Source organism: Apis florea, unplaced genomic scaffold (assembly GCF_048593485.1).
Source record: "Apis florea isolate Af1SG1 unplaced genomic scaffold, ASM4859348v1 contig_3785_pilon, whole genome shotgun sequence".
NCBI classification, from domain to species: domain Eukaryota; kingdom Metazoa; phylum Arthropoda; class Insecta; order Hymenoptera; family Apidae; genus Apis; species Apis florea.
In genome coordinates, this window is record NW_028256852.1 from 646,517 (window position 1) to 672,125 (window position 25,609).

The window sequence follows — 25,609 nt, forward strand, 5'->3', positions numbered from 1 at the left end:
TATTCTATATTAGGCTACATCATATGAACAAAATGATGATCGAAATTTTTGTCGAATATTTAACAAAAATTTTATAAAATTGAACAAAAAAGAATAAATTTTATGGAGATTAAAACTGGAAATCAATATTTATCTACAGTTCTCGTATTCAATTTGGAATATTAGGCGACATTATATAAACAAAATGATGGCGTATATTTAACAAAAATTTTATAAAACTGATTGTCTATGTTATAAACAAAAAAGAATAACTTTTATGAAGATTAAAATTGAAAATCTATAATTCTCACATTCGAGAAGAATAATTTTAACAATAATTCTAACAAATATCTATTTTTTCCTTTTTTGATTTTGTAAAAGCATCGCTGTTCCAAATTATCTTTAAATTTGAAACACAATCTCGAACTTTTCCAAGTCTTTGAACCTGTTCCTAGCAATGAGCAATTTAATTAAAATATCGGGATCGGAGGAAGCAGATCAGGAGACAGCCTGCGAATCAATAACCAAAGATAAGGCTCGTTTACGCGCGGCCACGAAGACCATCCGTAGGAGGTTCGTGAATGCCTCCTCCCCCCCCCCCACCAACCTTTCCTACTGTTTCTCTTTTGCGAGCCACGGAGATCTCCACGGTTGAAAATGAACCGCTTTGATGGATGTGCTCCGCAACACGCGGCCTCATCGGCACGAGAAATAGAAGGTATAAAACTCGGTTATGAATAGCCGATTCAATCAATCAACCGCGAAGGCGAAACGAAAGATCGATGGTTTTTAACCAAGCCTGGTTTTCGCGCGTGCATACCTCGATCGAATTAAAATGCGTGTCCACTTTCTGGAAAAGATTGACTCGAGAACGACCTTAATCATCGCGGTACAATACAGTGGAGAATGGAAGAAACGAATATGATGAAATACGCGCACGATCCCGGAACAATTGTTGTTTCAACGATGGGAAGAGAAGAGTTGTAATTAATAATCATCGATTATGTGGAACGAAGGAAGGATATACATCGCGGGAACCGTTTCTGTTCGAGTTTTTAGTCACGTTCGTTCAACTCTGAGTGGCGCGCTTCTAACTAGACACGATCGACACGCCCACGCGTGCAAGAGTTTTTCCCCACAGCCTCGTTAACGCACCGGGCTTGGAAGGAGGAGCCTTCGTGAGTGTGAAATCACGCGACCATTCGTTGAGGAGCGGTGTGTATGCAAAGTCGTGGAATGCACGTTAAGATTCCAAGCGAGCGTAATACACGAATCTATAGAACGCTAATGTTGAGCTCGTTATAAATCATGATTAGAATTGTCTATATATATATCATCGCGATGATAAAGCATGATTCATTCCTTGGAATCTCTTTGTTGTTTCGTAGCTTTTGTGTCGTGTCGCCCCGAATGTATTCCCCGCTGTTTAACTGAAATCGAAATACGAGAATTCTAATATAATTGCACAAATATATATATAAATCGAAATTCAACTCGCAGATTCAACAATTTTAAACGACGCACGACTCGGTGATGCGAGATATATCGCCAACGATGCAATCATTGCATCGCAGATCCAATCCAAAGAACAAAGACAGAATGCATAAGTAAGGTTAAGAGCAACTGAGACGAGGTCGAGCTAACAAGAACATCTTCTTCGTTCACCTCTGTCGATTGCCGTTGCGATGTCGCCTGGCTCTCCTACGTTGTGCACCAACGCGTTAGATACAGCCCTCTCCCCCGGCAGTTTCGCCCAGTGCCGCTTCCTCTCGCCGAGCGATCACGCTCTTTCTCTTCCCCTCCCTCTCCCCCGTCCCGCTAGACCAGAACAAAGAGGACGGGGAAAGAGGTTGAATCGTTACATCACCAGTTACTTAACCGTGGACACAGTAACCCGACCATCAGCATCGTAATGCTTTTAAATAAACCGGCTTGCCAGAAACTCTCCTTTCCTTTTCTTTTCTTCTCGTCTCGTCTCTTTCTCCCCCACTCCTCCCCCGTCTTCATTTTTCGATCCTACGTCTCTTTGTCTCTTATCGAGAGCCCCGATAGAGAAAATGTCCTTTCACTCTGTACACGAGGCCGTTCTTTCTCACCGCTTTCTCTTTCTCTCTCTCTCTCTCTCTCTCGTTGGCTCAATCGGCGAGGAATACTCGGTATAGCCGGATATCCGTCTCACCGAGGTGCAATACCGCCCTCGCGGTTCTCGATTTCTTGAAACACGAGAGGGTTTTTTTTTTTTTTTTTTTCTTCTTTCACCATCCCCTTTGACTCTCTCACGGAGGCTTCGAGAAAAATGTACAGGTCGTTTCACAGTTTTGTGGGATTATGATTTTACGATCGTATCAAAAGAAAAAAATTGTACAAATTAATTTAACAAAAGAACGATTGAAAAAGCGGATCGATAATTGATCTCTGTTTATTTTAAACTAAGAGATTGAAACATAAAATTCATTACGAATTTATAATAAAGCTTTGGAATGATAAAAATCCTGCTAATCGGGTCCCATCATGAAAAATGGCAATGAGGGATGACGTCGATAAATTTCCCAACAGCGGTTGAAAAATTTAACACCAACGTGTAATAAACCTCCATAGTTCCATAAAGAAGTGGATGGAAAAAAGTGGGATATGTTCATTCGACGCGTTTCCCTAAGCGAGACTGAAATTCCTCGACGCATTCCCAGTCTAGCCAGCGCCTATTCATATTTCCAGTTTCGTAATGCATATTTTTTTTTTTTTTTTTTTTCCTCGTAACGCGGGTCCCCGAGCTGAATTACGGGGGAAAGTTTATACACGCAATATGTAACGAGACATCACGCTGTTCATCCGGAACGCGGGTCGAGATAACTCGGTATGCAGCACGTTCAAGCTATAACGTGCTTGTTTTTAAAATTAATTTTCAGTCAGATTGTAGCAATGATCGCCGTTTTTTTTTTTTTTTTTTTTCTATAACGTATTTCATTAACGTTTAACTTTGAAGAGACAACATTTTTCTTTAATTCGGATTTTTTATTTCAAGCTTTTAAATTCTTTTGTAATTCGTTTTTTATTAAACAGAGAGAATGAAGGATATACTTGGAGTATTATTTGGAGTCGGATCGGAAAAATTGATAAATTATTTAAAATTGTGTTTAATTAAAAAAATGATGCAATGTAAGAATTTCGTTAATTTCGATAATTAAAAATAGCGATATTTCAAATTTTACAAAAATTAAATAGAAAAGTATTTAATGAAATTATATTATATAAGAATTGTAATATTAAATCAATATTGATTTCCTATCTTCAATCTTTGTAAAATTCACTAATTTCACATTCTTACGACTCAATATCTTAAATATTTACAGACCTATAAAACAATGATTTTATTTATTCAAGTTGTCAACCGATGTTGATTCTTCTCATCATTTATTAATGCAAATAACGTGGCCCCTATAAATATTATTTTCGTTTTCAATATTTCAAATTGGTAACCGAAAATCTTACGTCGGAATTAAATAACGTTAATACATTTCCATCCCCTATTAGATTTACTTTAATTTTTTTTTTTTTCCAGAGATGCCTTCGTCCGAAATTAATCTCGACCTTGATCGAGACGGAAACACGATCGTTCGATAATAATTCAAAAAGTTGGAAGGTTCGTCGTCCGGAATATGTTTCGACAAATACCACGAATTAATAACAGTCTCCGGCCACGAAACCGGGATTGCTTCTTCCCGGCTCAAGTTCAGAACGCTACCAACCACTGACACGGTGCCAAATGCCGGGCATTTTACTCCATTGCTTCCTCACTCCAAGAGCGTGATGTATTCGTGGCCAACGAGGGAGTGAACTTAATTGCGAGTGTCATCCTGCGGGTACACAGTGCTGCAACACCGCAACGTGTACTCGGATATTGTGTCGGTGGTTGGAGCAGACTCTGATCGAGGATCGAGCAAACCTGGAAACATTAATATCTATCGCTCGCCTAAGTGGCTGAAGCGCGTGCATTCGACGAACGTGTGAAATTGATTTTCTTTTTCCCAATTTTTTGCAATGCACTCTCGTGGATAAAATTTATAACATTCTTCGATATATTTTTCACCTTGTAATAAATTGAAATGATTTTGAAAATTGAAAAAAAAAAAATCGTCTGACGAGAAGAATTCGTTCAACGCCGTAATTTCTTAATTATGGCGAAGTAGAATGGAGAGCGGGACGTTAAATTCGATGTTTCATTAAAAGCGTTCTTGCTTTCCCGGGATACCTCATCCGCCTAAATTTTTACCACCCTAAATGGATAGCCCTACCGAGCCATTTAATTTAGAAGAAAATTTAAGATGATACTTTCACAAGGGGAGTTACTCGGACGTTAAATTAGCTTCAAAAAAAAAAATGATGATTGAAAGTTATTACGCTCGATCCTTCTAATAACAAGAATGAATGATATTCAAGATAAAGTGCTTGGAAGATTAATTATTCGAATTTCTTAAGTTTTTTTCAGATAAATACAAATAAAAGAGAGAAATCTAAATTTTAAGATTTTGAAATATGAGGCAAATTTATTGCACAATCTTGTACGTCTGAGAGTACAAAAAAAAAAAAAAAAGAAAAAAGGTTTTTAAAAACATCGTTTTAACTCGATATTTTTAACTTCGTCCAAAACCCTTATAATCGCACGAGAATTCTCACGAAGGATCGCGACGAACTCGTTAACACGTTGTCAAAGGAAAAGGAAATTAAGACACCCAGGTTTCACGAAAAAGCAACTCTACGTTATCCAACGAAGCTTCGTCAAACTTGGGAACACAAGGATGTATAAGACAAACTCTTCTAATTCTATCTGGAAACTTATCTTTGTATAAGTTTTCTTTGTACAATCAAAATTTACACGTTGTTCTTATCGTTATTCAATTGAAGGATCCAGAGAGAGCAGAAGAGAGATATGTAACAATGATAGTTTTAAGAGATATTATAAATATACAACTTATTAACACAAAGATCTAAGCGTATCTAATGGAAATATTTTAATTTTATTTTATTTTATATCTATACTTAAATTGAATCAAAAAGGAAGCTTTGCAAAAACTATTTTTATTACTTAAAATATATATATATTTTATTTATTAAATTTGTTTTATTCGATACATTTTATTCGTATTAAAAATTATTTTTATATATATCTTCTATTTTATCACTGTTTTCGTGCAATCTACGTTTAAGTATTTTGTAAACATCATGATACGCACGTGGAATAAGCGTTAATATAGAACTTGAAACTTCCAATTTCATCATAAATACGTCATACGAGTGAAATCTCGTTATACGAACAAAATTAGATAAAAAAATTTTAGTATGGTTCTCCCTTTCTCACAGAAATTAAAATACATGAAAAATACAATTATTCGCATAATTATTAATATATAGATGCAGAATTTTGCTATATAAATCAAGAAATAATAACTAGACATTAAGTTATCAAAATTAATCTTATTTTTCAACATTTTACAGCTTCTTTTTGCTTCCAAAAATTACGTATATTTTTTGGATACTTTCTAGTGACAATATATAATACTCGAAGAATAAAATAGATCTTTATTTTCACCTCTGCAATTGTATTCATAAAAATTTAAATTTGCATAAACATCCGTAGCCAAGTCGCTAAGCTGTATTCATCCTCAACTATCAAATATTCATTCCATTTTAAATTCATCAATCGTAGCGCTAATACTTTATAGTTTAATTTTATTTAAATTTTCATTTAAATTGAAATAATCGTCAATTATTTGACTTCAGATCTATGAATCACTCGCCATTATATCATATCAAAAAGTAGAGTCGATGACAATATTTTTACAGTTTAATTTTTTGAAATTGCTTAGAATTGCAATAATATATTATATCGTCATCGTATGGTATTAAATTTGCAGAAAAGAATTAACGCAATATTAACACATATTTCAATTATTCAATCATTGCTCAAACTGGCTGGATTAATCGTCAATCATTAATTGTCAAATATTTACTAAACATCTAAGATCTATGAACTTTTAAAAGTATCATCATTCTAACGATGATAATTGAAATTTCTAAAAGTTTATTATACGTCGACGTGCTCACGCGCGTTTATCGAAAAAAAGAAGCACACCTTGCGTGACTCGATCGGTAAAGAAACTCGCTTTGTTCACGAAAGAAGAGACAATGGGAAAATCGAAGTTAAAATAATTACACCGGTGCTCTATTACGTGGGAGCGAGTCGAAAACGATTTGCCTAGATGTTGGGGACCAACTATGTAATTGATTTTGGCCTTTCTCCAATAAAATCGTTTATCGATCTTCGGACAGGATTGGTAATTTTGCCACGGCTGGTGTGTATCGGCTCACGGTTAAAAGGGCAACGATTATCCCGACCCGTTTTTGCGCGCAAGCATCGGTTTTTTGCCAAACGACTTCATTAAAAACCGGGGAAACGTTTTTGCAATCGAATAAACTGAATTAGCGGAATTAATGGAACGAGAAGGGTCGATCGGTCAATTATAATCGATATTCGTGAGAAATTGTTACGATAAGGGATCAAGCAAGAGGGACAAATCTGTACGTTAAGTCTTGCGTGGAACTTGCCATCGTTATTTCGTAATAACATTCGTTCATGATATTTAAATTAAATATTTTTCATTTTGCTTGTTATTCGGATTATAGATATTGACAATCATTATGCTATAATGAAAAAACTTTTAACAAAAGAAATTGATGATCGTTTTAAAATTGAACATTGCTCTCTGCAGCAAAAATGTATATAAATAAATAAAAATCGATATGCTAAGAAATATAACTAACACACTAACTAATGATGTAATCGAAATATAATATTGTTATCTACGATAAAATTGTTATCTACGAGTTTCAAAATTTATGAAATGAATTTATATACGTGAAATAGAAAAAAAAAAAAAAAAAACCAACTTTTCCATATACCTTTGAAAACTAAGTTAACTAATTAATTAGCTTTAAAAATTAATTTACCCGAATCTTTCGCAGAATTCTCTGTAAAAGATTAAAAAAAAAAAAAAAAAAAAAATGAGAATAAAATTTTCAACGCAATTTTCTACCCGATTAACACCGATTATCTCCATATTTCGAAGCTGCTTGATCTCCTTTGAATAACGTAACACGAAATTTTTTTTTTTTTTTCCCCACAATCGAAGCTATTGTATCGGGACGGACGATTAACCCGTCGATTTAGAAACAACGATACGTTGTTATCACAATAGGACGGATAGAATTAATGAACACATTAATACGAACTTTATCAAATACGGTAATACAGATTGACAAACTGGTATTATGCCTTACTCGCGGACCGCAACAGGCGATTAGATTTGCAAATTACATTCAGTTGCGGGACAATCGATCGTGACTGTCGATTACCGAAAACGAGAATTAAATTTTACGATAGGAACGATTCGTTAAGAGGAGTGGCGTTTAGAGACGGGTTTCAACCGGGTTAAAACCTTCCATTGTTCCCCCTCCCTCGTTGTTGGGTATAATAAATGGCGGCGAGGGGGGGAAGGAAGGTGGAAAAAGGTATGGAAAGCAGGTCGAAATGTCGAAGGTTATTAAACATTTCCCTCCGCCGCCCCCGCGTAATTTGTTTCCTTTTCTCCCGATATCCCGTCACGATGGAGAACGAAAAACGTCCGGCTACGATTTTTCACGCGGCCCAGTTTGATTCTTGCCCGAGTTTCTCTTTTTTTACCCTCGCTCGAGACATTGCTCGTTTTTCTTTCTGCGAACGTTGCAACTCCATCACCGTTCGTAGCTTTTATTTCTCCACGACAAGGGAACGAACAATTTACAACCTGGTCAAAATTTCGCCCCTCTCCTCGTTCTGGAGTATGCTCCAGGAATCAAGGTTTGGGTGAGGAGGGGGGAAAAAAAAAAGATATTTCGAGATTTTTGGAAGTAAGTACGTTCGTTATATCTCACGATTAATTATCGATTTACTATTTTTCGTTTCGTTATATAAATCCTTATGATATGAAATATATATTGTGAAAATAAATTAATTATAACATGAACATTGTAAAAAGTTATTATATAATAATAGTACGAGAGATAATAAACAAATCGATTATCTCGTAATAAAATAAATTAGCGTTAAATTTGATATTATTCTAAAAACGAGAAGACGATCGTCTTCTAATGCTTAATTTAGAGTTTGATAAAAATTTCATAGCAATTATGGAAAACACATCATATTGGTTATTATGCGATTAAGCACTTTATACAGGGAAATAACAGATAGTTTAAGATAAAATCTTATCTTGGAATTTTATCTAATTTAACGAATTTAATAAATTCAAAATTAATCAAACATGTATATATAGTGAGCTATTTGAACGATGAAAATTATTTCTGCTAGTTTTCGTAAAATTAATATATTTTTCAACGTAACCAAAGTTTCGCGAAAGTATCAATAAAATCATAATATTTTCATAAAAGTTGGAAAATATGGATGACTCGTTTCTTATTTGATTCTCAGGTCATCAAGTGTCATCTAAAATCTAATTCGATAAATATAAATTACAAAAAAAAAAAAGAAACCTTATCCTTATCCTTACTTTAGATTAATTTTTAATGATTATGATTATTAAGATGGAAAATTATTTTATAGCAACTCATTCTTATCCTTACAAATGCTATGACAAAATCATTCTTTATCCCAATAATATATTTTATAAACAAACGAAGAAAATATTACATATTGTTCTATTTGTAAATGATACGTATCTTAGCCGACACGGTACGTTAAATCAACGTAAATTACACGTTTTGACATGACATATTTCGTTTATTGTATTTCATCTAGAAGACAATGTCGTTAGGACAAGTAATATATTTATTATTTTAATTTATCGAAATAAAATATTTATATTTTAATGGAATTTTAATAATTAAACTTGGAATAAAACATAAATACAAATAGTTGTATATTGAAATCTTAGAGAGATCTAATAGCGTTGGAATGATAAAATTCGAAAATGCAAATTCAAAATGTCTCGATTTATAATGTTGTTACATTAACGGCTCTTCTAATGAAAAAGACAATCACATTTTGCAGAATCAGAAAATAGCGAAAAAATTTTATTTCCATCCTTCTCGTAAAATTCGTAACGGCAATGAGAGTGTTTCTAAAAATATGAATTCTCGATAAACCAAAGCTCGCGCCATTCACTCAACTGAATTTATGATTAATTCAAGAAAACCAAGAAAATCAACGATGAATCACAAGTTTTGATCTAACCTATAAATAACTGTTGCGCTCATCGAAGTTTTGCGAGGCATGGAAAGCTCTGTTTTTCACCAATTTTCGCGATAAGTAAAAAAACATAAAGCTAGAAGCAAAAACTTGTCATCTTACCAGCGTGATCACTTAACCCGATAAAGTCGGTTGATGTGAAAATATCCTCCTCTTCCGAATTTAAAAAAAAATAATTAGATAATGTCACAACGTTCTTCTGTATTTTTATTTTCAATAAAAATCATCAACATCCTTTTTCAAAACGTAACAAGAATAATATCTGCCTAATAAATAATTGCAGAATAGAAATAAATTAAAATTGGAATAAAATTTACATTACCGAGAAATAAATTTTACATTACCGAAAAAATTCTTGCCATTAATTCCCATTTACTACGCCAAATTTTTCTCGAATAAAACCGTGCAATATCTTCGATAAGAAGCACAGGAGAAGGTGGAAAAAAAAAAAAAAAAAAAATAGCAAGTCCAGCGCGCGTAGATCGCGTTGAAATTCCGTGGCACGAAAGACGAGTCCTCCCGGCTTAGTCAGCGAATTCTTCAATTCGACCCTTGGCGAGGGCCAACGACCCACGGAGCGACGAATACAAGTGGAGGAGCAACGCATTACGCCTGTTGGCGATGGAGTTAACCCAGGGCAGGTAGTCGATGCACGCCAGGTATGCGTGTTGCAGCTTCTTCCTTTGTCCCTCTTATACCCTTCCGCCCTCTTTCCTTTCTCTCCCTTTTCTTCTCGTACCCTGCCCTCCTTTTCCCTTTTCCCAGCGATCGCTCGAAGCCCAGGAAGCCTCGTTCACTTCCCGGCCTATCGGCCGGCCATCCTCGAATAGGCGTCTCTCAAAAGGGTCAAATCGAGCTGACGGGATACAAGCTCGATATTTCATCGGCCGGCTTTCGAATTAAGTGTCTTTCCGTTGCTCACACGTGAACGAACCTTTTGTGCCAAAGAAAAACGGCCGATCGACGAGAGATTACACGGTTCGTGTGCAGGAATCGAGAGGAGGAATCGAAAAATTTGAAATCGGATCGTTTCAAGGAATCTCGTGGTCCGTGAGATTTTATTATCGAATCGAGGGAAATATTGTCGAGAAAAAATCTGGATAAAAAAAGAGAGGGAAAGTGGAAACGTGGCTGACGTTCCACGTTTCTTAGGAATATTTTATTGATTTTATTCGTTTCGTTGGAAAATTGTTTGTTTTATCGAATTAATCTCAACGTTTGGCAATTATTTTAAAGATAATTATTATTGCCACTTTCGAGTGAACACATTTTTATTCTTCAGAAAAAAAATTTATTCCATCAAACAAAATTTGTGCGAAACGTTACGAAAATATATTTAATCTTTATAAAGGGGGCAATAGAGATGCGAAACTCTCGTCGAGCAGCGCGCTTAATATACGAGAAGATTGATCTTAGCGAAACGATAAAAACGTTCTTGCGTAACCGCAATTCTTCAATTGCGCGGGAACGGCGAAAACGTTCGACGATGTCGCCGTTTCGCGATGATTTTAATTCACGGACGAAGAAAAGCCGGCTGCAAATCCATTTGCCGCGTATCATTACGCCTTATTGACCGTGATTAACACGTTGTATGACTGCTTAATTGGCGTCGCGGTTCTATTCGCGTTTTGCATACAGTGTCGCGATTCCTTTCATTGTCCCTTACGCGATGATCGATCCAACCGTTCGAACAATGCTTCTTTCCTTCCCTTCATTCATCAATATTTTATCTATCCTTTGTTTTCTCCGTAACCAAATCTGATTAAATTTTGTCTATTTTTTTAGGTAGAGATAGAGGATACAGTAAGGGCGAATAATCGAATTTGTGTAAGTTTAAATATTTCTGCAAAACAGTATTGAATCATTAAAATCGGTGGAGGATAAAATTTAATAAGTCAAAGTTACTTCGATATGTTCGTTTCAATAACTTATTGTTCGAAACGTGATAACGCAATAATCGCGAACAATTATAATGCCAAACGAGGTTGTGCGAAAAGCGGATCAATATGAATAAGTGTTATTCGAGCATTTTAATAAATAATTGCTTAGCAAGTAACTTTTAGTTATTAATATTTGTTTGCATTTTCAATTTCACGCCCTCATTTTTGCAGATATTCCAAATACATATTGTAATGTATTTGACGATTTTAAATTCTAATGCCATGTTCTGAAAATGAACGCGATTCGAACGTGATTTCTGTACTCCAAAGATTATAGATTGTCAACTGTGTTATTTGAATTAATAAATAACGAGAAGATATCAATTTAATGAACAAAATAATTTGTCACAGAGAGATTTCGACAAATACTTGATTGATTGTACAATAACAACGAGCAGTAAATTTAATCGAGACTTGAAATCAATATTAATCTAATCTTGATTTTGTTTTAACGCTTGTTTCTTTCTTTCTCATCTCAACGAAATCCTTACTTTTTAATTAAACCAAAATTTCAAATATATTTGATCCTTCTTTTTTAATATCATTCAACGTTTTAAAATATAACAGTTTATTAATTTTTTAATCTCATTTAATCTCGTTTAATTACACTCCCTCCAAAATGTTTAAAATTCACAATGAACGAACAAAGACGAAACGTAAACTTCGAGTCTCGTTAAAAATTTATCGCCCAAAGATCCTTCAAATTCAACATCTTCAAAAAAAAAGAAAACTTCAACTTAAGTATCATAGTTTCGAAAGATTCCAGGGGCGAAACTTCGCCCCCTATTTTCAGGAAAAGTTTTTTCCCAAGATTCAGGGCTATTTTTCCTCCCGATTTTTGTTGGTGGCGCATCTCACAAAGTGTGTTATATACGGTCGAAAAATACGCTCGATGACAGAAACGTCAAAGGGGAGCAGGTCCATTAGACAAAATGTGTCAGCCGTAGAAACGGAATGGCTACTCGTGCATCTTCTTTGAACCGGCTCTCTTTCGTCGGGCACACATTAGTTAACGCGATTACATCGGTCGAGGTAATACACCCAGTACGTTTCAGAGTGCAAACGTACTGCGATTCTTATTAAGCTGATTACGCTCATTAACTAATGCACGACGCTTTGTAACGCGTCGTTGATCAAAGAGATTCACACGGAATATTCGGAAGAAAGATGACTCGGTTGCAACAAGATCGTGTCGCCGATTGGAAATGCTCGACACTTTTGACGCCTCCTTCGACGAGATGTTATGGAGAAATATGGTGGTGGGCAAGGTTTTCGAACGAAGAATGAAGAAAAGGGGGAGCAAGCAAAGATTTTCGAAAGTATTAAAAAAAAAGATATATATTTCGAATAATTTTTATCGGAGAATCTTTTCCTTTTTCTTTTTTCTTTTAAAAACTTTGAAAATTCTGTTCAAAAGTTTCATTATTCGGATAATGCGAATTGAGAATTACTTTGCAAACGCGTGCAAGCAAAAGTTACTTTTTAAGGATGCATTAAGTAAAAAGTAATGGAACACCGGTTTCAACAAGGATATTCCAGAAACAAAAAGAAGACTAGCAAACTAGAAATTTTCGAAAAGTTTCTTCGTGAAATCGATAAATCGACGAACCAACGTCTTTCTTCCAAAAAAAAGTTTTACACGCGTGAAAATTTAGAAGAGATTTATAAAGATTCACATCTTTGTGAATCGAACGTCGCTGGACGCCATCGCTGTTTCGATTCTGTTCTGTCTTTCTCTTTTTTTTTCGATCATAGAACAAAGACACATCTATATAACACAGTCTATTCCTATTTCCTTTATTAAATATATTCTTCCTTTTACATTTTTTTTATATCAATCAAATCATTTCGATAATTCCATTCCCTAATTAATCAGAAAATGATCTTCACGAATACTTTTCGAGATTCTTCTCTATTATATGCGTAAATTATTTTTTCTTCTCAGCCTATTGAAACGAATTGGCGAGAGGAGGAGAGGATCATCGATGGATAAAAGTCAGGGAGAAAAAAAAAAAAAAAATCGTTCAACGAGATAGAAGGAAGATAGACACGATTATTCCTGAAATTTCACGCTCGAGGGTCAAAAGTGGCTGACAAATTCCTAGGTGAACGCGGGAGCAAATTTGCATGTAGCGGATGAAACGTCGTCTTCTGAAGAAAACCATTCAAACTTTTCGCATCACGCCACTGAAAAACTTTCGAAGATGACCATGAAAGGGAGAAGCGTTCTTAGTTGAGGAAGGGGAAAAAAAAAAAAAGAAAAAAAGAGGAAAAAAAGGGGGAAACCGAGACGAAGAAATCGAAACGAGAAGGAACGAAGGAACTCGTTCCTTTCTCCGCGAGAAAAAGTTCGAAAAACGTGTTATGAAAGCCTGGTGGGATATGGATTTAAGATAAAGGGACACTGATTCGTTTCTTTATGAAACGTAATACATTAACTGTTTCAAACTAGTCTTTTGTTAATAAAGAAACAGGTTCTGTTTACCATTTATTGGTTTCTAATCCGCAGATACTCCCAATGGATATTTTGTATGGATGCCAGTTGAGATAACTAGTTTCTATTACCGCTTTAATCGAGATACCGAATTGATCTAATAATGAAACATCTGTTCGCTATTTATCCCATTAGCAGATATATATTAATAAATAATATCGATATGTTCTGCGAAAATATATAAATTTATAAATCTACAGATACGTAGATTTAGTATTTTCAGAATTAGTTTAGATTAGAATTAATGTTAAATGTAATTAGAACGAATAAATTACTTGAAACAATTTTTCACTAAACTTATTATTCAAGAAATCAAGATTCGTATATTTTTATCAATAACAATTCCAAAATCACGTTGCTTTGTTCTTTTTCTTTTTTTTTTTTTTTTTTTCATTCTAATCCTCCTAAAAACGGAAAAACATAATTTCGAAATGGCTTGTATGCGCACCCTCGAAACCAAGTTTTACCGACAAAGGCTTGGCTGCACACATCGTGACAAAGAACGTCGCTTCCGGAACTCGGAGGGGAACTGGAAGCACGCTCGAGTCAATGGCACGCGAGCCGTCGAATCCTAGCCTCTCTGGTGAATGGGGGATAATTTGCTTCGAAGGGGCGCACCTTTCGAGTGCGTCGATAACAAAATTCGTCAAGTTGCTTCGGAGAACAGAGGGGCAGAGTGACAATGTAATTCTGGGACGTGACAGTGAAATTTTTTGGGACACGCTTGCGAATACACTAGCAAAGAAAAAAAAAAAAAAAGATTTTAACTTATCCAAGCACAACGATACGCTATGCAAGCGACGAATAACTCAAATCAAATAGATGTGAAAATGAATTCGAACGCGAAACAAGAAACAGAATATCTAGAGTACAAAATTAAGTATAATCTTATAATAAATAACACCGTGATCTCGGATCGATTATTTACTATATATATATATATATATTATTTTCAAAGTTTGTAAGCGTAGAACTGTAATGAAATTAGTTCAAGTGGGGATGAGTTTGATTTCTATTCATTACATAAATGAAAATTGAGATGCTGTAAGAGAAAGTGAAAAATAAGAATAACAGACTGTGAGAACAAGTTATTGGGATATTAGTTCAAGATGAATTTTTCGTTATTAAATGAATGAAATTATTAAGAAATTGACAATAGAAGAAAAATAATGATGATATAGTATAAGAATTATACAATTACTTTATTATTAAAATATCACGCAACAATACAGATTTTCAATATTCAATAAATTATCCTCCTTTGTATGTAAAGATAGATAAAATATTAATCGTGTAGAGTTCGCGAAAAAGGTCCAAAGGATTAACATAAAAAAATAGAATAGAATAAAAGATTATCGTTCGACAATTCGTCCGATGAAGACGAATACCGCAAAAGGTTAGAAAATCAAAAGAGCCGAGAAGAGATCGATCGAGCGTAACTCCTCGAAATTCAGCGTCAAAAGCTTGAGAAACTGGAGGAGCGGATCGCGAGCATTCGCCTGTCGCCTTTCATTGAGAACGAACGCGAGGTTATCGGGGTCGAACGTAATTCACGGTGACGCGCTGGCACGAATATCGCATTAAGAAACGCCGCCGTCTAGGCTCGCTTATTGGTCACTAGGCCAGGCGAAATAAACGCGCTTCTTGCTTTTCGCTTTCTCGAGATGGACTGCGTTTCTTCCATGCGTGGGACAGTGTCGAGCGTGCAAGTGGGTTTAATAAGTTTCGTTCGATTGATTAGGCATTGTTTCACTTGCTTTATTATCATTCTTATTATTATTATTTTCGAATTCCGTTTCGTGGCACGATAAGATTATCATAAGCGTGTTTCGATTAATTCGAAATGTTAATTCTGTATTACATAATTGATAAGACCAAGTGGCAACAATATTTGAATTGTGCAATTAAGCTACATATCTTGTGGACAGTGTTTCAATGAATCGGAGAGATTAATGTGGCACATCTTCTATTCAGACTTATTATTCTTACGATTAGTAATATAAGCTAAATAAGAATGTTACTGTGTGCTCAGTTAAGACATTGAATTATTACAGTTGACAAAGTATATTTATACCATTGCAGATTCGCAACTTACAATGATAAACTTATAATGTTGGTAAATTTATTGATTCTGTCTTTAATTAAGAATTTATAGGAGATGGTGTTGAAATATTTTCCAAGGAAGTCAGCTACTTAACGCGATGAATTTTTCATTGACAATCCCCCAGGAAAATTGGTTCGCGATAAAATAGTTCCTTTCGAACTCTTCCTTCGATTTACATTATCGACCAAATAAGCGTATGATGTATCAAATTTTGATTGTTCGGGTAAATAGTAATTTTACTCTATCCACAATCGTTTATTATTTCACCGTGGAAGCTTCGATTTCGAGGCCTCCATCTAAAATCACTGATCTAAATCTCGCGGCGCTTCTGATGGCGGTTCTCGATAACTTTCTAAGCCGAAACACACGTCAAATATTAGTTTGCTCTCAGCGACGAACGACCTGTGTCGATTCTCTCTCTCTCTATATATATATATATATATATTTTCTTTCCCTGGCAAGCTTTGCTTTTGCCTGGAATTTCAGTACCGTCAAATTGAATCTCCGTAACCGGACGATGTTCCGCCATGGCAAACTTCGCACATGTACCACGTTTTATGATCGCTCTGTTTTTGTTACTTGTAGTACAAGTTGATGCAAAAAAGAAAAGAAAAAGTCGAACAAAGTATCAATTCGAGCGCGAATTTCTGCTGGCCAAAGGAAAATATTTCGAAGCGACCAATTGGTTCGTTAACGATAAGAGGACAAATAAGATGTAAAACGTTTATTCTGCAAGAATATGAAAGTTATTTAATGGGTATTAAATTGGAAAAACCTATGAAGGATTTTTTGCACGAATTTCGTATTGAAAAACTGGAAGAATACTTTCCATGCTATTTACTTTTCATAGAAAATTTTGCATATCGATCAATGATATATTACTTTATTTTACTTCTTACATTTCTCTAAACTTCGATGTCTATAATTAATCAATGCAGTGGAACGTTATATAAAGATTTAAGATAAAGTAGAGGATATATGTTATTTTAATCGATAATTTTCAAAACAATTTATGCAATTACGAAATTTTCGAAAGACATTTTGAAAAATGAAATATCAAATAAATCGTTAAAATTTCCCTTCCCAATCTTAAATTTTAAAATATAGAATTTCGTTAAGAAAGTAATACATTTCCGAAAACACAAATTGAAGTATCTTCTCCAAACTTAAAAATTCGTCTCATAATAATACTTCTCGACACGAACCTCGTTGCCTCGTTCTATTACCATTATTAATCATTGTATATTCATAGAAACAATCCGGAAGAAGAATTTTCCAAACCACGGCCAACGTGGTTGTGACACAACACGCATTTTGGCCGGATCCCTATTTTTCCAGGAATTATTCGAGGGCCACTGAATCTTTGATGGGATCCCACGTCGTTACTTGGGAACAGTAGAGGGGAAATAGATTTAATACCATGCCTAGACGTCCCTCTCCGACTACAAACAGTGTCTTAAAGTTCCCTTCTGCGCCTCCCTATTAGTATTCTCTCTCTCCAACCAGATCCCTTTCGTGTTCCTCCCTTCTCGTAGATGTGGAATTTTTACTACATCCCTGCAGTGAGGGTTTCGTACGAGGCTGCATTAAAGGTGAGCGCGGTTTAAAGCTGACCTAATACATCTTTCGAAGCGAGGATATATCGGAATCGTGACTTTTACGCAATTATCATCGACAATCAATCGTTTTTATCCGTTTTATTTTGTTATAAAGAAAATTTACTATTTTAGAAATATTATTAACTGTACTATGTGGATACACTGTATCTAAAATTTTAATTATTTCACAAGAAATATAACTTTATCGAGATACTTTTCATAAAAAAAAAGCAATAATTTCAAATTTAATTATATTATAATAGATACACACGTAGATGTATATATAAGATGTTAAAATATTCGTGGAATATCTTTGGAAAATCGATTCTAGAAACTGAAACAAATACAAAAGTTGGTATACAAAAATTTCGATTAAATTACTACGCTTTACGCAAAAATTACTTATAATCGATATTTTTACATTAACCTTTTGCTTCCTTGTTTCTCTAAAATCTATCTTTTAAAATTGTTCCCCGAACATAATGAGACTTGTAAATATGTAGATTTTTCGTTTTATTATTATATTATTTTTTTTCGAGAATACGCCAAACATAGATAAAAACATTATTCTTAATCTTAGATTTTTTGAAATGGTTTTTAATTTTAGAAAAAAAAAAATAAAAGTCGTATGGATTTAAATTAAAAACTGCAGGTATACATTTGATTGAATAAATTTAATTTGCCAAGTTATTTGTGTTATCAAATACCATGAACTGATATTGGAAGCAGTAGAGATATACGTTATTTTATACTAAAATAAATCATTCTTATTTTTAAATATAACTCCTATTAACCTATTGCATATAGAATTCGAAAGGGAAGAAATATCTAAAGCAACAAACCTATTCGAGAAAAAACACCTTAAAATTGAAGCACTGCTCCAAAAGCAGAATTCTCGAAGCTTTTACGACTGGCAAACTTGAAGCCATCGAGAATCTTAGCTTGCGCAACTTCTCCTTCTCGCAGTTAGATCAACGCAGTTAAGACCCGTGTAACTTAAACAAACGACACCTGAAAATACAGTGCGGCATTGTCGCGTTTCTTGACGAGACTAGCTAAGTAGCCCGGCAAAAATCGACTGGCAACCCGAGCGTAAACTTCGACACGCTCCTCAGACACTCTCGAGCGACAAAAGGGCCGAGAAGCTTCTTCCTTCCACCGCGAATACCGACGGGTCTCGTATTCGATTTTTCCATTCATAAAAGAAATAAAAAGAGCCGAAACACACATATACCCATGGATTACCCTCGAGTTCTCTCAACCTTCCTTTTTCTGATGCATCTTTCATAGCCGAAGACTTAGCGTGTGTCCCGCATTAAAGCGCTGCACTGCCTAATTTCGCATTCAGATTGTCATTTTCGCGCGCGATGTCTCGCGGTGCTCGTAAAAGGAACTTGCTAATGTTTCGAATACAACAAAATTCTTTTCTAATCTCGACGTTCGAAGAGGGGCTCCTCCTCATCCTATGCAAAATACAAAACAGCTAAAACTGCTTAATGAACGGATCTCGAGGAAGTAAAAGAAAAAAAGAAGAAAAAAAAAAAAAAAAGAAAAGATCGGTCTTAAAAACGTAGCAATGGTACTGGATGGATAAAAAGGGAGGCCAGGCGTATCCGAAGGTCTAATAATAATGAAATTAATATCCGTGTTTTCAACGGGTAACGACTCGATTATCCTTATTATTACGTTCGATTAAACCGTGGAAAAATATGCATTTATATTTCTCTCTCTCTCTCTTAAACGCTTCCTTCTTTAATAGACGACGAGGACGAAAAATCGAAGACTTAATAGCTCTGAATCATTCTTGATCATTATGTATAATATGTGTAATTTATCTGTATACAGAGATAACGAGGAAACGAAATTAGTTTGGCTTGGATGAAAAATAAATATAGTTTCTAGATCAAGATTTAAACTGATAGTTTGAATAGGTTTTCGTTGGCGATTTTTCTTGTATGGAACTCTCGGTATTTCCTCGTTTCGAGAATTGCAATGGAAAAGAACGGTTGCAAGGAAGATAGGTACGTGGAAATAGCGCGTCTCGTATTCAGCAGACGATAAAAGAAAAATTCGATTTTCCATAAAACTTTAAATTCCCCTGTCATCCTGTTTTCTTACCACTTGAAGTTGAATGTTTAATGTTTTTAGATTTTCATAGCCTGGAATACCGAACAAGTGGGCGGTAAAACGAACCGGTAGTTTCAGAAGAAATTTTAACGTGTACAAGTTTCTTAATGACTAAGAAACGCGAGCCTTCTCGAATTCAGAAAGTATTTAAACAAGCATCAAACACGAACTTCTCGAGAGGAAAAAAAAGAGATGGAGGAAGTTGGAAATTCGAATTTTATTAGCGACTTTGAAAGTTACATGATAATCGGGAAAAAATTATTCTACATGACGAATCAATTAAATATTACTGCAATAGTTGGCTCTTATAAAAAGATTCTCATTGAAAATATATCAGACATATATCTACTTTTTATATCGCTGGTCTTTTTTAATAGACGATCACAAACATATATAGGTCATATCTGTAGGTCATATCGATAAATCTTTAATTTCACAAGTCTAGTCAAAAACTAAGATAATACTTTATTTCTGAATCATTAAAAAATTAAATCGTATCAATTAGTTAATTAGTTCAAAAATTTAAAAATTAGCTTGTAGAACTTTTTCTACGTTTTGAAAATACATATTTTTTTGATTTTTAAAGTATTTATATTATAATATATATTAAATCAATATGTAATTGACAAAAATAAAATTCGGCACTATTCTATAGAAATTTCATAATTATAAAAAGTAAGCATTACTTTATAAATCGATTGATAATAAATAATAAGTATCTATGAAATATTACCTACACGATAATGATAATCACGTGTTCACGTGTCACACCAACAACACTTATTAATATTTTCTACACGAATGTTTCTGCGCAATAAATCGAACCGCAATGAATAAATACATTCTAGCATAATTCTAAAAAAAACAATTCAGCTACAATTACTTATTTTTTTCGTATTATCATCTTTCGATTGTAAATATTAATGATGTAACAAAACTTATATAAAAGTTTGGCAACAATATTCATGATTTTGATCGTAAAAACACGATATGTGATTCAACAAGTCATTTTCTCGTAAGAAAATTTATTTCGAATTAATTTTTTAAGTACTACGAGTACATATTGTGGATATTATTTGAATCGATGACTAGATGAATACGAATCGATATGAAATTCGGATTTTTTCAATGTCAGTCGTAAAACTTCCATTCCGTTTTTCCAGAATATTTAATTTAAAGAAGATTTTTTTTAATAAAAAAATGTTTTCGCACTTATTCGATATAGTTTTAAACAGTTAAGTTTAGCAACAGAAAAGTTAAAATTAGGAATATATCAATATTTTATAAAATATTGGTCAAACTTAAAATATTCGTATCGATGAATTCTTTATATTTTCTGTGGGAAATGTTCAAAGCATTTATTGTTTAATAGTTAATGACTTAAGCCAAAGAATATCGAAATATAGAGAGAGAGGTTAACTACCGAGACTTCGATACGACACGCGTTCATAATTCTAGAAATAAATTTCAACGAGGAAACCGGGATGAAATTGCGTCAGACAGATAACAACGAAGCGCGATATGTAGGCATTTAAAAGGACCGCGCTTGTTTACACTCTGGCCCGGTCGACGTGCACACATGGCTTTCGTCTCTTTTTACCAGGCGAGAATTACGCCGACGGCTAGACATTGCATGTAGAGACATCTTGGCATGCGGTTGCATCGCCGCGCGAAAAATGCGGAAATTTTTCATCGATATTTTTTTTTTTTTTTTTATTCTAATAACATTATAAAGAATAATAATGTGTTGTTCAAACATACCGGGGTAAAAAAAAAGTCTATTCCAAGAAACCGTTGATTCGAGACGCTGTTCCATCCCAAAAACACCGAGTCACCTTCGACGAAACTGCTTTCCAAGAAATCTTTTCCCGTTCTTGGGTCAAGATTTGTTGATGGCCAAGTCTCTTTTCGTCCAACCTTTCTATCGTTCTTCCTTCTTCATGCTTCAACACACTATTTCTCTCTCGTTCACACTCTGTTTCTTCACACACATTCACTCGGGAAACGTCACCGATTCGTTCACGCCGGGACGCATAGTAGTTTTCCGTTCCCTTTTGTTCTTTGCACGCTTTCTGTCCTTGTTCCGTTCCTATGCCAAGGCACACGAGCAGCACACACGATTGTCACGCGACGCACTTTAGGCGCGATCACGACGACGAAAATCACAATATTACACGCACGATGAACAATACAAGCGAGCAGCACATTTGTCTCGATAAGTTCCGTATCGCGAGTATAAACGATACGGAAATAAACGAGATCTGCGTCACCGCGACCGCGAAACGAGAGTTACGTCTCGACACATCTCTGTCTTTGGAGGTTAGGTTCGGTTATCTGGCGTCTCTTTCGCTCTCGGCTTGCCAAAGCACGCGTCTCCGACACTCGATTGCGAACGGTCTCGAACGGCTCTGACGACGACACTCAGACAGCATGCACCACCGACACGGAAACAAGGCAGGCTCGTATTCGTCTCTAGCTCGGTAGAACCGGCGAAAAACTGCGAGAAAATCCAGCCATGCTGACTGCGCGACCGGCGTCAGACTGCCGCGAGGACAGAGCGGGGATTCAGTTGAGTGGCATCGCCCGACAAGCGGGGCCCCCCCTCCATCTACCGCACACTCGACCGCCGGACTCTCGTCCCTTCTGCCCCTTCCAAGCGTTCCACGCGTTTCTCCTCTTGTCCCTACGACCCTTTCCTCCCCACTATTTTGTCGTTCGACTCACTCTTCGCGTCGCCTCGCGAACTTCGCCGTGATATCCATCCCCTCCATTGCACGAGCAAGCAGTGAAAGAGAGGCAGAGCGAGGAAGAGAAGCACGCGTATACCGCGTGTAAGAGAAGGACTGACGGAACGGGAATGCAACGCATGCGCAGTGCAACGGTCGCGGCACGCGGTCGCGCCCAAACGTATCTTCTCGCGATCCTCATATTGATGTACTACGCGCTTGCACTCACGGCGAACCGATTGCAGACCTCGCAATAATACCGAGCGATTCGTACGTGAGAGATGAACGAAACAGCTCGTTAAGAAACCGCTGTCGGCCACGAGATATACAAGCATCTCCAGTCGGATCGTTTCGAACGCCATCGTACAGGAATTTGATCAACGACAGATCACCGACACGCGTGACAGAGAGTTGAATATCCTGTTCCATCACCGTCTATCGAGGTTAAGTTGTACGTTATATAATAACACATCATGCGAAGGTATCAATGTTATCGTATTCTTTCCAACGTTATCAAAGTTCACATAAACCCTGTTTGCTGAAGGCGTAACTCGTTTTAAACAACCTCTTCGTTCATTCTTTTTTATTTTCTGCTTTCATTTTTCTTTTTCCGCGTCGAAGGTAAGCGATATTTGCCAGAAAATAAAATAGCACGTCGATTCACGTGCATTTTTCACGAGACTAGCTGTTGCAACTAGATGCAACTAGCTCAATATTTCCAGTCACGGGCAATTGATTACACTTTCAAAAGCGTCGCAAGACAAGCCGGAGTCCCGATGGATTCGCAACTTCTCTCGAGATCGTATTATGCGCTCCCCGATCGCACCAATCCCCATGAGTCATCCTTGGAAGAAAATATTTTTTCTTCTTCCATTCGGAACGATCCAATTTTCCATCTCATCCGTGGAATTCTTCATCGATATAATTCTCGCCGCGGCGTGCAGACTGCACCGCGAAACGAGTCCATGGAAATGGCTCGGTCGACGCGCGGGGTTAACTAATGAATTCCGGCGCGGTTGTGCCGGGTCGGCTGCGTTTCGAGGTCTTATCGTTGGTTGGAAATCAGCCTGGTTGGCAGATGTTCGCAGAAACCTCGACCTCTCTCTCGTTCTTCCTTCGTTTCTTTCGCGGCCAGACGCGTTCCATACCGCCTCCACCCTCGTAACCTTCGTCGTTTACGTTTTACAGACGGGGAAACATCGGCGCCCGGGCGAGAGAACGGTAAACTCGAATGAATCGAAGCATCTTCCCTTTGCTCTCTTTTTCGTTAAGGAGATATAAATTACGCTATCGTCGAATTATTTTCTGCCATCAGTTCCATGATCCATTATCCAAGGATGTACGATATCGTTAAATTAACATGAATTCGAAACTTAAAATACGATCTTCTAAATGAATATATATGCATTTTATTTGAATTATTTATTTTAAATTTTAAAATTAAATAAGCTCAAACCTAACCCAGTCTAACTGTTAGTTTTCTACAATCTAATCATATTTATCGAATTAAATTCTTTTATCAACAATTGCCAAGGATATAAAAAGGATATCGAATTAATTTTTCTTAACTCTTTTAACGAAACTTGTGAAATGTAAGCACAATTCGAAATAAAGGTAAAAGATGAGAAGAAAGATGCAAATGCAGCGAGTTCCATATTTGCCTCCCCTAAGTAGGGAACTACTTACAACAAGAAATATTCCAAAAGATGGATATTTCTTTCTTCCTCTTCCTACATACGTTTTTCTGAAATCTGTGCCGAATACGATACCGACTGGCCCAGATTCTGCCGCAACTTCGCTCAAAGAAACTTGTTTCCGGCGTACACGGCATATATCACGGTGGTGCTCCTTCGGTCCGGGGTAGAGAGGGGGCAGGTTACGAGAGGAAATGAAATTTTTTTTTTTCATTCTGCTGCTCAAAGATACAATCGTATTTCTACTTGACGATGGAGGAAATGAAAACTTTCTGGCCACGTTCTCTCCACCACCGTTTTACCATATTGCGCAAATAGAAACATTATTGAGATAAGAATTCGAAATAGCGGGAAACAGTTTCTCGACGACGACGAATCAAACGATACTTTCACGTTATTAAAGGAGGGAAAGGGGAGGGAATAAAGAAGAAATCGCCCGTTCCTCCGCCACGTGGAACTCGAACCGAACGATGTCGTTGAATTTTTCAGTTATGAAACGACCGTGAATTTCCGCGCCGATAATAAAGTAAAGATCCGAGACGCGCCTTCGCTCGTTCTTCCCGCGATACCGAGCGTGTCTTACAATAGGCGGAAACTGAAAACGTCACGTAGCAGAATGAAATTCAACCATGCATTTGCCGGAGACCGTCAAACCGGTCTGATCGCGTGTTGTCCGCATCGGTCGTGTACGTTACGTACCTACGCCATTGTCGCTAGACGACCAGTCTTATTTGTCGTTTCTTTTTTCTAAAAATCGGCATCCCACGTATCGAGATGGCTCGATCGAGCAACAAGAAGGCGAGACCCTTCCCGACGAGTCTCTTCTTAGCTTCAAGCAGTTATAATAATATTGTTGTACTACTACTTTTTATTTTCTTACTTGCTATATCTTCGTATTTTCGTGATAACGTAATTCGAACGTGAATTTGTATTGTTTCTAACCTTTTATCAGATTAGAAGCGTGTATTCGAGAATGTTGACGGAACGAATTTCTTAGAATCGTAAGAATCGATTGAAAGATTCGCGAATTTCATTTCCTATAGGAGAGAGAAACCGTAATTCGATTGAGATTTTGTATTTTCCGATCAGTTTCACCTATTACACCGCTACTTGTCGTTCAATGTCGTTTTACACATTGGTGTACATATCTCAATTTGTGGGATCAAACAACGGTAGCGGGATCTGACGCATAGAAGGGCGCGATAGGTTGCTAATTAAATGCGTCCTTTGATGCGATACAAGACCGTCTAACAATGAACATACCCCTCGTATTATCGATTCGTATGGCATGGCGCGAAATAAAGGCGGGTGTTGCACGATTGACACCTTCGAATGTAAACAGAACAAATTGTCACTCACACTTGATGACATCGTCTTCTCCATGATGTTCGAGATTTTTCTTCGACAAACAAATGTCGAAGATGCATAATATTATTTATTAATATTACACATGAATTGTGCTTCTAATCTATCGTTTTACTTATCCAACTCTCTTCATTAAACTTTCCTAAATTTTAACAAATGCTCTCTATTTTCTCCACCAAATAACAAATAACCATCAGATTATACGTAACTTGTAAAGAACGAAAACGCTATCGGTATATTCACCAGAGATTACAGATATTCGACGATATCGGATACGATTC

General features: G+C 36.1%; 1 protein-coding gene across 1 annotated transcript in view; it reads right to left on the bottom strand.

Annotated features, from left to right (window-relative positions):
- sfl (N-deacetylase and N-sulfotransferase sfl) overlaps nt 1-22,089 on the bottom strand; it is a 160,187-nt gene extending 138,098 nt beyond the window's left edge. Inside the window, exon 1 of the mRNA XM_086915488.1 lies at nt 21,305-22,089. The gene's annotated coding sequence lies outside the window, so the exon portion shown is untranslated. The remainder of the gene's footprint in view (nt 1-21,304) is intronic.
- Nucleotides 22,090-25,609: the final 3,520 nt, after the last annotated feature.